Source organism: Aotus nancymaae, unplaced genomic scaffold (genome assembly GCF_030222135.1).
Source record: "Aotus nancymaae isolate 86718 unplaced genomic scaffold, 86718_ANA_hifiasm-v0.15.2.pri h1tg000011l, whole genome shotgun sequence".
Classification (NCBI taxonomy): Eukaryota; Metazoa; Chordata; class Mammalia; order Primates; family Aotidae; genus Aotus; species Aotus nancymaae.
This window is the reverse complement of record NW_026988422.1, coordinates 74,360,027-74,374,771: the sequence shown is the minus strand read 5'-3', so window position 1 is coordinate 74,374,771 and position 14,745 is coordinate 74,360,027. Positions and strand designations below refer to the sequence as shown.

Sequence of the window (14,745 nt, the reverse complement as noted above, 5' to 3'; positions counted from 1 at the left end):
CTACCTCCTTCCATTACTCATTCTGTATGCCTTTGCCTTCAGCCAGCACCTGAGATGTTTGTGGTTTTTTTACCTGGGAGGTGACCCAAACCTTTATTCCTGAAGGGTCTGGGCCATTAGTAGTGCTGCCTGGGCCATTGGCTTGTTGTAGTTTTCCATTGACTTTAATCACAAGGCATGGTAGTACTAAAAGACATCTAAAGGAGATCACGTGTATTTTAGGCGTACTCTTCCTTACCTTTATTGTGGAGTAGCAATCCAAGATCAGGCACCTGAGCCAACACTGTAACTCCTTTCTTTGTCTGGTGATTCAAAGGCATGAAGAGCCCAAAGTGGCCATGTGGCAGTCTTAACTTCCAGTTCTGTCTCCTGGTGGAAACATTTTGCCTTTGAAACTAAGACTTCTACATCAGCAGAGTATAAAGTTGTGGCAACAGGAAGCATACATTTTGCTAGTGGGCTACTAGGGTTAATAATGAGTGGTGCCACTCAGATTTCTACCTCTTGATTCCTGAATCCATTAACTCTGGCTGTGGGAGAAGTGGCACTATTTATTGGCTGCTGATTCAGAGCATGTACAGCTTCTTGGAGAATGTTGCCCCAGCCCTGCAAAGAATTGGCATCCATCTGGTTCTGTACCCGAGTCTTCCAGAGGCCATTCCACCATTCCATCAAGCCAGTTGTTTCAGGATGGTGGAGAACATAGTAAGACCAGTGAATTCCGTGAGTGTGGGCCCACTACCACACTTCATTTGCTGTGAAGTTAGCTCCTTGATTATAGGCAATGCTATGTGGAATACCATGACAGTGAATAAGGCATTTTGTAATACCATGGATGGTAGTTTTGGCAGAAATAGTGTGTGCAGGGAAAGCAAATCTGCATTCAGAGTAAGTGTCTATTACAGCAAGAACAAAGCACTGCCCCTTCCATGATATAAGCAGTCCAGTGTTATCAACCTGGTATGGTAGCTTGGCTCATTATTCTCGGCAGTGATTCCATATTGAGACCCAGTATTGGTCTCTGCTGCTTGCAGATTGGCGCTTGGCATCAGCTGTAGCCAGATCAGCCTTGGTGAGTAGAAGTCCATGTTGCTGAGCCCACGTGTAACCACCATCTCTGCTACTCTGGCCACTTTGTTCATGAGCCCACTGGGTAATGACAGTAGATAGGATGACAGGTGGGAAAGAGACTGAGTAGAATCCATAGAACTGATCTTCCTATCTACTTGATTATTAATATCCTTCTCTGCTGAGGTCATCCTTTGGTGGGCGTTAACATAGGAGAATACAAATACCTTCAGGTTTTTTGCCCATTTAGAGAGCGTGAGCCACATACCTCTTCCTTACACTTTCTTGTAGTTGATTTTCCAATTATGTCTCTTCTAAGTCCCTGACCATCCAACCAAACTGTCGGTGATAGCCTATACATTGATATGTAATCTGATGTCTGGTCATATTTCCTTCAAGCAAAGTGAAGAACCAAGTGTATACCACTTTCATTTAATGGTGGAATGCTGCTGTGCATGCCTCACTTTATCGAGGGCAGTCTGCTTAAAGCCCACTGATTTAATTACTGATCTCATCCAAAAAACCCCACAGAAACACATAGCATAATGTTTGACTAAATATCTGGGAACCCTAGAACCAAAAAAATAAGTAGTATGTATGAATATGAATAAGATAGAAAAATATGACAGAATGTTAAAAATTGGTGATTATGAACAAAGGGTTATTTTGAATAAGCAAAAGGATTATGAATATGAGAATTGTCTATTATTTTGGCAACTTTGGATTTTAAATCATTTAAAAATAAAATGTAAAAAAATTAATTGGCCACTTGGGAGACTGAGGCAGGAGGATCTCTTGAGCCTAGGAGTTCAAGGCCAGTGTGGGTAATGTAGTAAGACCATGTCTTTAAAGAAAAGAAAAAAAAAAAATAGTTGACCAGTGAGCACTGTAATTGTGTTTATAGGCACTAAATATCTGACTTTCATAGACAACATAATTGTGCTGATACCCTTGCCATAAAATTAGAATGATTAATTGCTTAATTTGGTTTCAGGGAAATGGGTTACACACTTCATGTTTGAAATGAGAGCAGGAGGGGACACCAGGGCTGCACACTGTTCTAGCTCTCTAGTGCATCTAAGTCCCTCCATAGCACCCCTGGACTTTTTTCTCCTAAATTCAGAATTGGGGTTGGAGGACAGTGATGATTGATTAAACAGTTAATACGAGGTAAGAAAGGAAAGCTGAAGGCTGGGACAAGACAAGATCAATCTAGTTTCTTTGGTCACCAGTTTTCATAGCATTAGATTATATAGTTCACTGTGAGTTAAATTAGCATTTTTTTAAAAAGTAGGATTATTATTGAAAAATGAGTTGACTGTAGTCATATGAAAGTTTATTGCTGTAAGAACAAATTATTACAAACTGTTATTTGATGTAGGGCTGCCACATTTATGTGCTAATAGAAACCAAATTGGCACTGTTAGCAGTATGTAGTCTGGAAAACAGAAAAAGGAAAAGGTGTTGATAAAGTACTTTCTCACAGTAGAATTAAGTGTAGAAGTGACAATAGAACTGCAGTGGAAAAATGAGGTTATGACTTAGGAGGAACAAAGTACTGCTATATTTTCTTACATCTTACATCTTAAATTGAAATCTTATCCTTAGAAATATTACTTTGGACTATAAGAAACTGTATCTTTTGTGAAAAGTGTAATTCAAAACATCATCATACAAATTTGGTAGCACTTTGGAAGCTGGAATGTTTGCCTTGCTGTAATGGTTTAATTTTTTTATCATTCACAAGTTATCTAATTTTTGCTTGCCAAAATACTGAAGCAAGACTTGTCTTGTAAGTGAAGGTATACCTTAATTTGAAGATAAGGAATGCTGTGCCGAGTGTAGATAGAATGTATCTGTTCTTTATATATCTAGATTCAGGTTCCAGGCATGATTGTCTCCAGCATGTCTGACAAATAGTTAATGATTTATAAACTAACACTGAGGGAACTAGCTTTTGAAAATAAGTCTTAAAAACCTCTGTGCAATCCTTTGGATTTTTTCTGTTGCTCCCTAAATCTTTTTCTTTACATTTTTGTGTGTATTAAGTTCAGACATATGTCATGGTCAAGAAATGAAGTATTTGAATTAACCATTCTCTTAAGTAAAACTGTGTGTTTTGTAATAATAGTAAATTTTCAAATAATTTGACTACACTAAAATTGTTTACTCTCCATTGGCCATCTTCATTTGGAAATCCCATAGATATTTCATATACTTTTAAAACATTTTATAAAGTTTATTATCATCAAATATAAACACACAAAGCTGCATATGAAATAGTAATGTCCTGTTAAATCACATTACTAAAGTAAAGATATAAAAACTTGAAACATTAACAAGTGTGCACTAATGTTTTTTATAAACATGAGATTTTTTTTTAGATGATATAGTGTAAGATGTATCAAAAATGTGTGGATTTAGAAAAATAAGTCTCAGGAGCTTTATATCACTGTTTAGAAATAAGTTTAATAAGTAAGGATTAACTTTGATAAGTAAATAATATGCGTGCAAAATCATAACCAAATAAACATTAAAAAAAATCCTAATTGAGTCTGAAAATTTCTTTAAAATACTCATATGTTCATGTTTTTTACTTGATAGCCCTAATTTCTTCTTTTGAGTTATAATTTGCACGCGATAAAGTTCACTGTTTTTGGAGTATAGTTTTGTGCGTTTTAACAGATGCTAACAGTTCACGTGCAGCATTTGGATAGTTGATCTGATCACTTTGGATTATCATTGTGAACTTGAATGCACTATAATGATTGCACTGTAACTATTCAGAATATAATAATTTTAGTACTTTCCAGTATTTCTCTCTGTACTCAGTAGAATTAGTGAATACATATTAAGGAATTTACTTTTTCCTCCCTTTCCCTACTTTCAGTGGCTTAGTGTAGCCTTTATGATTTTTGGCCTTGACAGTTGTATCAACCTATGCATTGGCTTCACAGTTTTTCATCTCAATTCCTTTCTAGTTTGTTTTCCACACTGCTGCTGCATCTGGTCTTCTAAGATACATAACTGATTGTGTTCTGCTTAACATTTTTTATTGCCTCTCCTTTGCTTTTAGATGGGAAGAAATAAAATACTAATGTTTCAGCTCAAACACGGATTCTTTCATGAGCTGGTTCCTGACTGGTGTCTCGCAGTGCCTTTTTTCCTTTTCCTTCCCATGCATCTGCCTGTCTGCACTAATTGCAGATTCTCAGACATGTCATGTTCTCTGTTGTTTTGGTGCTTTTCTGTATGCTTTTCCTTCCTACTCACAGCTTTCTTTCTACTCTGCTGTTCCTTAGCTGCCTAACTTCTCCAAACCTTCAGATGGGCTGAGATGCTCTCTTATGCCCTTCTGGTACTGTTTACCTCATTCCTGTCTAATAATGCTTGTTCCTTGGACTTGTTCACCTGCCTAAGTCCCCTCTGGACCCTGAGCTGCTTGGGGTCAGAAAGTGTGTTTCTGACACAATATTGCATATAAGTAAGCATTCAAGATGTTTGTTCAATTAATAGACTATGGCTTACATGTAGAGTCTGGTGACTACATGAAACCTGGAAAATAGGGAAGGAGAAAATGTATTACGGCATCAGTGGACACCAGAATTCCTTATATGGAGGGAACTACACTGGGGACATTGCCTTGACGTCAGGCTCACTTAAGGATAGGGAGTCTTGTGAGGATGGATGTTCACAGGGTCTGAGAGGTCAGAAGTGGAGCAAACAAGAGGATGGATTTGCTGGTCTTATTCCTAATAGGGAAGAGGAGAGAGAAGAGAAAAGTCAGAAAAGTTAAAAGTTATGTAAGGTCAGGGATAGGTAAGAGAAAGTTCCCCCTCCTCAAGGTTGGATGATGGAAAGACAGATTAAGAAGTTTCCTTTCTCCAGTTCCTTTTGAGGGAGTTGTTTTCATTATTGCCTGGTGTATCACTCTTCTGCCTAGCTTCAGAAATCTTCACTGAAGTCTGGTTTGCTAAGGAATGCTTTTTGAACATGTTTGATTTTTGTTTATCTTGTGTAGAAGTTGGTGAGCTGTATTCTCACTGGATAGATGCAGTGCACAAAAGCGATGGTGACCAAGCAGCTCTGAGAGTTTTGAGGTCAGCCCTCCCAATAATTGAGGGAAATCTTGGCAGACAGGGGAACGTAACAACAACGGTATGCATACAACAAGAAAAGACTGGAATTCAGCATAGAAAAATGAGAGTAGCTAATGTTCAGAAGATGGGATTACCTACCATACACAGTTGTTTTTCCCCTGGAGACTTTGTCATAATTCATAATATGGGAACAGTTTCAAAAAGACGAAAATATGTGCAATACAATGTCATGATATTATTCATACCAGAACTTTAAAATTAGAGGTTAATATTGAGATTTCATTTATACTGAAGGTCTTGGAAAGGAGAAAATGAAACTATTTATTGAGGAATAGAGAATAAGGGCTAGGACTGAAACTCCTTTCTTTACAAAAAATAGGAACTTTCTCATTAACATATTAGGCTTTTATCCCTCTTTTTAAATTTTAATTGATGAACTAATGTCTCAAAGAGAAAAAAAAATTGTCAACTAACTGAAACTTGGACAAGGTTTTGAATAAAATTTAAGTTTTAGAAATTGATTATTCTGTAGATCATTTAAAATAGATGGTGGCTTATTTCAGTTTAGCTGCAACAAGCTATAAATTTATATCCTTCCTATTGCATTCACAACTAAATATCACTGTGTTGCTTTTTATAATTGTTCTCCTTTTTTCTGAAATAAAAAAATAGAAAAATAATTAAGTAGGTCATGGTTTACTTACTGCAATGTTATGTATATATTGCTGTTAATTAAATGTGCTTTGATAGTGGCAAATAGGATTCATTCAACACTGGATCATTATGCTATGTGTGTTTTCTCTTCATGTCTTGACTATGTGCTTACAGCTGTAGTTATAAGCAAAGGATGGAAGGACTCAAATGATACCTTTCCATGGTGAGAATGGATTTAGAAAAAAGAAATTGGTCAAATTTTTTTTTGGTTTTTTTGTTGAGACAGAGTCTTACTCTGTCACCAGGCTAGAGTGCAGTGGTGCAGTCTTGGCTCACTGCAACCTCCGCCTCCCGTGTTCAAACAATTCTCCTGCCTCAGCCTCCCAAGTAGCTGGGACTACAGGTGCCTGCCACCACGCCCAGCTAATTTTCATATTTTTAGTAGAGACAGGGTTTCATCATGTTGGCCAGGATGGTCTCCATCTCTTGACTTTGTGATCTGCCTGCCTCAGCCTCCCAGAGTGTTGGGATTACAGGCATGTACCACAGCGCCCAGCCTGAAATTGGTCAAATATTATAATAGCTAAAGACATTAAGGCTTGGGAGCATGATACAGCTATTTTCATGGTAGGGAACCTGATGTTTGAATTGACAGGTTAGGTCCCATGGATAATGCTAGAAACACATTGCCCAATTTGGAATTATGTTTTTTAGTTTTCATTTTGTCCAGTCTAGCTTTTGTGGTCCATTCTTTTAGACATTTTGTTCTTTTAATTAGGAAAGTTCAAGTTCTACTCTGCATACAGTGATTTGTATTTCATAAGGTGACTTTGCATAGATCTCATTTCATCCCCTGAGGCGTATTTTAGCCAAGCCGACTGCTCAGGTATTCTACTCTTAAGCCAGAGAAGTACTGCTTCTTTGGTACTTCCCTCAGAAACCATTTGTGTCATTTAGAAAGCCTGTGTTTTGTTTTTTTTCCTGCCCTTGACACCTTAACATATTCTTCTATCTATTCTTGAATTCTTGAGTCCCTTCTGCCCTGGATCCCATTATTTATCACTGCCTGAAGAACCTGCTCCCTTAGGAACTACCCTTCCCATCTCTACTTTTTAGCCTTTCCTATATCCCCTCTGCCCACGGGTCTTCTCTCTCATCTGCCTTAAATTGGAAAAAAGTTTCATATGATTCTTTCCCATTTTCCCTCTATTCCTTTTCATTACACCTCATTCCTTGAACAGAATTGTTATTGTTTTGTTTTTCCATCCACACCCTTATAGTGCAACCTTCCTGTGTAAATTTTAGGCTCAAGCTTTTCCGTTCTTATACTTGGTTAGGCTGGGGCTTGGATTTTTATTGTGGGCCATTAGATGCCCATTTTGACATTGACATTAGGGGTTTCAAAGCATCCTTAAAAGGTTAGATGTGACTTGGGTTGAACGTTATTGAACAATTTGATGATCCAGGATATTATGGCTCTATGAAATCTCCTTGTAAAACTCATGGTTCTTGGAGCTAGCTTGTTGTTTTTATCCTGGCTCAAATTTTCTAGCTCTGCAGCTTATGGCCTGAATGCTTAGAGTCCAGCCAGTGCTGTTTGACTGTATGGTTCAAAGGGGGTCATTTTTGTGGTCACTATCTTATTTAACAGTCATGTCATCGTATGTCAGGGCAGGTCATTATGTAGATAACCCATCTTTCTTCTATTTTGACTATTTGTTTTATTTAAAAAAATAACATCTCCTTTTAAACTTTAAAAAATTTAGTAAAGTTTAGTAAACTTAAAAAAGTTTAGTAAACGAATTATTAAAAATTCACTTCCTTCATTACGCTTTTGAAATCTGGCTTTTGCTCTCATTCTTCCCTTATTAATGGTTCTTTAAAAATATCACTGTTGACCTAGTCAAATTAGAGTGTCTCAGTCTTCATGCACTTCCACCTTCTTGCTGCATTTGACTGCATTGATACTTCTTTTTTGATGTGCTGTCTTTCTTTGAATTCCATACACAGTTGAAGCACTTCTCTGGCTCTTTTTCTTCTTGCTTCATAACTCTAGGTAATCATCTAGACTTGCCTTTCCTTTCGTGTGGTCTCTTGAAGGACATTTGTCTTAAAGCTTTAGACATTGCCTTTCTCCTAACAACTCTGTGCATGATGTCTCTGCAGAACTTTAGTTCCTTGTCTAGAACTGCCTACATGACAGCTCTTGGGATTTTTCTGCTGTTACTTCAAAATCCGTGTTGAAACCCAAAAACTTCCCCTTTTGACTTCCTTATTCTGTTGGTAACACTACCATTCACCAGACTTGCATTTCTTATGCCTTAGATATAGGGCTGTCTTAGTCTGTTCAGGCTACAATAATAAAATACTTTAGACAAGGCCAGGTGTGGTGGCTCATGCCTGTAATTCCAGTATTTTGAGACCCCAAGGTGGGAGGATTGCATGAGGCAGGCGTTTGAAACCAGCTTGCACAACATAGTGAGACCTCGTCTCTATTAAAAGAAAAAGCCCAGCAACCTTGAACTAGGTAATTTATAAACAACAGAAATTTAGTTTTGACACTTCTAGGCACCAGAAGGTTCAGTGTCTGGTGAGGGCTCTCTGCTTCATAGATGGTGCTTTCTAGCTGTGTCTTCACATGGTGGAAGGGGCCAGCAGGCTCACTCAAGCCTCTTTTATAAGGGCACTAATCCCATCCATGAGGGCTCTGCCCTAGTGACTAATCACTTCCCAATAGCCCCACCTCTTAATGTCAACACATTGGGGATTAGATTTCAACATACGATTTTTGGAGAGAAACATTCAGACCATACCAGGGGCCAATAGGGAAAAAATGGAACAGAATAATTAATTTATCTTTGAAATTGAGGACCCTGTCCTGTGCCTTTTGTAGTTTCAACACCCAAGACAGGTATTCAGTGGATGTTTCTTAAACTGAGCATTACAGTGATTCTTGGTTTTACTCTTTCCTCTTCATTCTAGTTTTTACTCAGACCAGACCCTCTTAGTACACACCTCATTTACTGCAATACCTCATCATTTTTTAGCAATCATTTTTCCTTGCTTCTATGCATTTTGTACACTACTACCAGAAGAATTTTTCTAAAACATTACTTTTATCAAGTCAAGAGCCATTATTATGGATTCAATTAAAACTAGTTAGTCTGGCATTCCAGGTTTTGCATCAGCTGGTTCCACTTACCTATTTTATGTTTTTCCCACATAAACTCATTGTAGCTAGTTAGAACAGTCTTTTTATTATTGTCTCCTAGGAACATAGTTATTTCTACTTATGTCTTTGCTCCAGCTTTTGTTCCAGTCCAGAATTCTCCATCCATCCTCTCATTTTTTTGCTATTACAAATCCTATGCTTCTTAGCTAAAGATTTAACACATAGCCCAGAACACTGACCTTTAGTAGGCACTCTTGAATGTTGAGTAAATGGGGGCCTGTATTCTCAGTGAGCTTTTCTAACCGGCTTCACATGATATTCTCCTTCATGTCCACAGACTCTACAGGCCTGTTTATTAAATTACATTTCTCATATCTTATTTCAAGTTTAATAAATGATTAATTCATTGAATTCTGGCATATGAATGCCTTAGTCATATACTGAGAAATGTATTTGAAACGGCTTCAAAAGCATTATTGTTCTCTTTATTACTACCTTAATTGTAAAAGTGCTTTTAAATTAAGCCTTTAACATAAGTGAATCATTGAATCTAATCAAATGATTTCAGCACATGCTCTGTGCAATTACATTTGTGCAGCTTAGCTGAAACTATGGCAACAGAGTGCAAAATGCATTTTTACTGATCGTTTTCCTACATAGGAGTGGGAAGTTCCAAGTTAAACATCTCACAACTTAAAAAATTATTATACAAATTACACTTATAATAGAATTGCTTAGAAAGTTAAGAAGTCATTTATCAATCATAGGTTTGTGACTGAAATCCTGGTAGACTGTGACAAGGGTTAACAATAGTTACCTTTGGGTGTTGGGATTATGGGAGATTTTCAAGGTCTGCTTTAAACCTACTTTTTCAAAAAACAGTGAACCTGGATTATTATTATTTTTGAGACGGAGTCTCACTCTGTCGCCCAGGCTGGAGTGCAGTGGCATGATCTTGGCTCATTACAACCTCTGCCTCTCCGGTTCAAGCAATTCTTCTGCCTCAGCCTCCCAAGTAGCTGGGACTACAAGTGCGTACCACCATGCCTGGCCAATTTTTTTTGTGTATGTGTATGTGTTTTTAGTACAGATGGGGTTTCACTGTGTTAGCCAGAATGGGAACCTGGATTATTTTATAAAGAAAACAACACCAAAGTTATTTAAATCTGAAGGAAAAGGCAATTTTCCTTTTATCCTTAAGTTTACTGTTGTAAAAATTACATCAATTGCCACCTCATATCTACTAGGATGGCTACTACCAAAAAAACAAAATGTAAGTATGGACTGAGTGTGGAGAAATTGGAATCCTCACGCACTGTTAATGGGAATGTGAAAAGGTACATACGAGGGGATTTCACAAAATTCATGGTAAAATTGGTTAAAATTGCTTTTTGAAAGCATTAAAACTGTTGACACCTGTTTTTCCCTGAATGATTAAACTTAAGGCATTAATATAAAAAAAATCTAAGTGCTTTTGGAGAGGAGCATAGTTTAAGCTGATACAATAGAGATAAACCTGAAGTAGACCTTTAAAAGATTTAAAATACTGATTTAGTCCAAATTTACTAACATTTAACAACTCATGTGGGCATCAGAATAGACACCAGAAACAAACAACTGATACGGTCATACTGCTGTGTACCAGTTGATTAGCTCTATTCTAAGTTTTTAGTTTGTTGATACTCTTTGTTGTTTTGTATATTTTTGAAAAGTTTTCATAGGCATTCTTTCTATGGGAAGGAGTTAATCTTTTTCTAAGTTAGGATTTAGAGGCTGAAGGTAAGGTTTTGATTCCACTATTCTATTATAGTCAGATATCCAGAAATGCCTAAACCCTGCTTTCCCAGGACCCTTTTCCCTCAGGAGTCATGAGTGATCCGCCTGCAAGGCACAAGTAGCTAGTGGGAATCACAGTACAAATTTAATAAGAGTTGTGTAAACATCCAACACACCAGTGTAAAACTCTTCTGTAGAAGCTGCATTGGTGCAGGTAGTTTAGGTTTAATGCCTAAGTGAGGCGTCCTACTTCCCTTCCACCTCCATCTAATTATAATCTTGAGACCAGCATGTTCAGGTGTGTGACTTAGAAAGCTAGAATGGAGAAGAAACTAGTGAGTAAACACCAGGTATCTTAGTTTCAGGTTTCTTTAACAAAGATACCATATACTAGCTGGTTTAAATAACAAACATTTATCTTTCACAGTTCTGGAGGCTGGGAATTCCAAGATTAAGGTGCTGGCAGCTCTGGTGTCTGGTGCGGGCCCACTTCCTGATTTGCGGATGGCTGTCTTGTGTCCTTGCATGGGGAAAGGAGAGAGAGAGAAAACACAGACTCTCCTGTCTTATAGGGCACTAATCCCATCATGAAGGTTTCACCCTCATGACCTAATTACCTCCCAAAGGCCCCATCTCTAAATACCATCACATTGGTGATTAGGATTTTAACATGAATTTTGAAGGATACAAACATTCAGATCATAGCACCAGGGCCCAGGAGAACCCCTGAATCTGCTTAGCTAACTGCTATGTACATTGAAGGGAGAAGTGCAAGAGAATGGCCAATCTGTCAGGCCACACAAGAAATTTGAGGCAAAAAACCAAAGAGACTTTGTGTGAAGACTGATCTTTTAACATAGTGAGTCTACCTATTAATCGTGCCCATTAGGGGTTTTGGACTCTTGAATAATTGAATTAGTCACGTTTCTTACCTTTGGAGAGAACTAGAAAGGGAGTTGGGCAAAGACATGCCTGGCATAGGAAAAGGAGCAAAAGTCCTTTTTCTCTTACAAGCACAATAAAGTACCATCTCCTTTTGAGTATGAAGAAAGACAATGTACAATTCTACCAGGCCTGTTTCTGGTACAGTCTGGTCCTAGGCATGCGGGTAGCTCCACATCATCTGAGAAGCATATTTTGGACTTTACTAAAGCATGTAAATGACTCACACATGCAGATTTCTGCAATTGGTTGATGTTTTATATCACCCTTAGGGTGAGATAAAATGTGTAAATATTTTAAGTCTTGTCCTAATACTGTTAATATTATTGTAGAGAAGTTTGAGCTCTTGTTCTTAGGTTAACAATTAAGAGAAATGTAATTTATTTTTAGACTTTCATGCATAAAAGCTTTAGTCATAATGACAAAATAATAGCACAGGAGTGAAAACTATTTAGACACCTAGACTCACATGCTTGAATATGTGTTTTTTATTACTTAGGATTCTATATAGTATGATATTTTCCATTTCTCTTATGTGTTTGCCATTAACACAGTGAAAAAAAAAATCTTTGTAATGGACAAATACTCCCCCATGCCTAAATATGATAGCGCTTACTACTGATTTGCTTTCATATATGTTTATTTACTTTGCCTAATAGATGTAATGGAAAAGATTCAGAGTCAGGAAGAGGGGCAAAAAAAAAAAAAAAGTAAAAAAAAAAAGAATCATGTGGTTATTAAGTTCGAGAGCTCTGAGATGGGCCTATATCATATCACCTTTAAAATTTTTATTTTACTCTTTTAGAATAATTTATGAGGGCAGTTGAAGTTAAGGCTAAGTGCAGTCCACACTATGGAGATTCTGGTGGAGAACAGTAGACTCTTAAAAACCTGGATGAAACGCAAAGACCATAGGCTAAGTAAATGAAGTTGAAAGCCAGAAAACTACATATTGTATGATTTCATTTATATGAAATTCTAGAAAAGTTAAAAGTGTAATGACTGGAATTAGATTATTAGTTACCCTGGAAGTGATTGGCTTCAAAAGGACATTGAGAAACTTTTCAGGGTGATGGAACAGAAACTTTTTGGGGTGATAGAACTGTTTTATATCATGCTTGTGGTGGTGGCATTGTGACTGTATCCAATTACCAAAATTCATCAAACTGTCCATTTAAGTAAGTAAATTTTATTGTATGTAAATTGTACATTAGTAAAACTTAAAAATACATTAACTATAGATTTTTGGTGCTCAAATGTCTTCAGTTAATTTTTCCTTTGAACAAAGATAAGAACCAACGGAATGTTATCTGACAATCTCAGACAATAACTTTGAGGACTATCATAAGGATTAAGATTTCTGTATCCTACCCTATCATAGTTTCAACTGCATGGGTCCCAGGTGAGATTAAGAAAGTGAAGACAAAATAAAGGAGTACAGGATGGCAGGCTTGATTACCGAGAGCCAGCTCGGCCATAGAGACCCCCACCCAGGTGGTGCTGAAGTAACTGAGAGGCAGACACCCAGGTAGAACAGCAAAGTGGGTCTATCTGGGGGACCAGCAGCCTTCTGAGCTGAGAGCCTTAGGAGCTGACAGCATTCCAGCCTGAAGGCCTCAAGCAGACTCTGACCCACGCATTTATTCTCTCTGAACAGGTTGTCATTATTAACAAACAGATGTTTGGTATTTTCTCTTAACACAAAATATGCCAAGTAGGCAGCTGGTGCCTGCTTACTACTGATCATAGACAAATTTAATATTCTCCACGAGGGAGCCAGGGGGGCAGGGTCAGGTATCTTAAAGAATTGTTTTAACCGGTTTATGATATTTATACATTGTCCTGCCACTTTGGAATGCCCCAAGTAGTTTTCTACTTGGGAGGGGCGGCTAGGTTTTCCTTGACATCATTAATCCTAGCAAACAATATATTTTATTATACACTCAGCATTCATCCATATTCATAAACTTAACATTTCTCAATATCAATATTCATAAACTTAACATTTCTTGACACTTGATCTTTGGTTTTATACCCCAAACTGAAACCTTGACCTTGGTAAGCTGGGCTGGACCACATGGACCTGCTTAAGGATTTACTTGTTCCTTTGCCCTACGCAGATACCTCTTAAGATTGTTTACTGCAATCTTGGCGTTCTTAAGCAAGAAAATTCCAAGAAATCTAAACTCTACTAGAAACTTGAGATGGAAGAGAGTGGTTTTTCTTCATAAGCCCAGGGCTAAGCTCTTTTCAAGACCAGCATTCTTTAGTTTTCCTAAGACCTAGGACTTGAGGTATGGGAGAGAGAAGAACCTCTTCCAAGCTCTGCCTTACCTACTAGCTGCCTGGGAACAGTATGGGTGGAAAAGCAATACAAAGAGTAAACAAAACTCTTAGCTGCTAAACTAATGAGAGCAGGAACCAAAGAGAACATACCTTGAGCTGCTTCTCATCACCTGGACACCTTCTACCCTGAGTACAGAAGGCACTGATACCCTTCCTCTTCAGCCCTGGGGATAGGAGGCTTGAGCTCCTGTAGCAGGCAAAGTGTTAATTTATGTCAGAAACAAAATAATAAAGGTAGTAGATTATGAACAAAAACAGCTCTTCACAGATCATCTGAATGATATTTGTGAATGACTAGGGTTTCCTGGGTAGTATACTTTGCAAAAGAAAGTGTAATTAATTTATAACCTCTTTTAATTTCCTATGAAAGTTAATGTGTATCAACAAATAATTCCTTATCTTCTTAGTGTAGCAGCAAATATAGGTAAGTAATATGTAAATATAAAGCAAATATAGATATAATCTAGTATATGAACAATGCTTTTGGAAAGCTGGGCTTGTACGTTTCTCAGTAAATAAAAAACGAGTCCTAATAGTAAGAACCAGGAGTAATTGTTTTTAACACATGACTCTTTAATAATGTCTTAAGCTTTTTTACATAATAAAATAATAGAATTTAACATTAGAAGAAAGCCAAATCATTATTTTAAAAGTGGTTCTCTCTTATGAGTTTGGCTTTTTATATAA

General features: G+C 37.4%; 1 protein-coding gene across 2 annotated transcripts in view; it reads left to right on the top strand.

The window, feature by feature from the left end:
• The window catches only part of RPS6KA5 (ribosomal protein S6 kinase A5), a 188,647-nt gene that overhangs the window by 40,616 nt on the left and 133,286 nt on the right, over positions 1–14,745 (top strand). The gene's annotated exons all lie outside the window — the stretch shown is intronic.